Source organism: Arachis duranensis, chromosome 2, assembly GCF_000817695.3.
Source record: "Arachis duranensis cultivar V14167 chromosome 2, aradu.V14167.gnm2.J7QH, whole genome shotgun sequence".
Taxonomy (NCBI): domain Eukaryota; kingdom Viridiplantae; phylum Streptophyta; class Magnoliopsida; order Fabales; family Fabaceae; genus Arachis; species Arachis duranensis.
In genome coordinates, this window is record NC_029773.3 from 38,210,930 (window position 1) to 38,212,212 (window position 1,283).

Consider the following 1,283-nt stretch of genomic DNA (forward strand, 5'->3'; position numbering starts at 1 on the left):
CACTTGACTCAGTAGCCTCTTCCTCTTGTTTTTCCTCCTTCTTCGTTGCACTCACCAATTGAGCTAGCTGCACTTCCATGTTTTTGAGGGAGTTTTCTTGTTCTTTCCAAACTTTCGTTGTCTTCTCCTCATATCTTTTGAGCATGGACTCAAGCTTTGAGAACCTTGAGTGGTTCATGGAAGTTTGTGTTGGTGGTGAGTTTTGAAAGGGGCTTTCTGTTGAAGCATGGTCAAGTGATGATATCTTTGGATGAATATCATATGGAGCACTAGAATTCCCTTCCCAGCCACCATTAGAATCATGACTTGCATCATTTTGTGGTGGAAGGAAATATCCCATATGGTTTTCTTGCTCATCTTGTGTTTCTGAAGCAAATCTCCATGAATTGGAGTGCTCAGAATGTGTATTCTCTTGGTGATATTCCCAGCCATCATTAGATATTGGTGATGGTGGATGATATCCCATAAAATTTTGATTGACCATAAGATGAGTTGAACTCCATTTGTATTTTGTAAACATCAATGAAATTTGAAATTCATGTCACAGAGAAAGAATTTCTTAGTGAGGCAATAACTCAAACACCTTGGTTTCACTTTAAAGCAGAGAACAAAAATAAAAAAATGCTTAATCTAGACTTCTCACCCACTTAATCATTGTTGATCAAAATCAATCCCCGGCAACGGCGCCAAAAACTTGATGGTGTTTTTGCGGAAACAAATTTTCCAACACACAAATCCAACCGGCAAGTGTACCGGGTCGCATCAAGTAGTAATAACTCACTTAGAGTGAGGTCGATCCCACAGGGATTGATGGATCAAGCAACTTTAGTGGGTGATTAGTTTAGTCAAGCTAACATTGAGTGAATTCTGTGAAGTGTAGCCAACAGAAAGTAAATGGCAGAAATCTTAAAGATGCAGAAAGTAAATTGGCAAGTAACTTAAAGAGCAAGAAATGTAAATTGCAAGGATCTTAAATGACAAGAAATGTAAATTGCATTAAATGTAAAGGGGAGTGGGTGCTAGAAATTAAAGGAAGAATAAATCAAGCAACTGAAAATTTAAATTGCAGGAAGAATAAAAGGATTTTGGGAGCTGGGATTCAAGAAATCAAACAAGAAATTGTAAATGGCAATCAAACAGAGAAGTAAAAGGTGCAGTAACTTGCAACCGATCTCAAACAGAAAGCAGAATTGCTTGAAGAAGCAAACAGAAATTAAATTCAACTCAATTGGAAAATCAAAATGAAAATCTCAGGGAATCAAAGAGACTAGAAAACAAGTCTA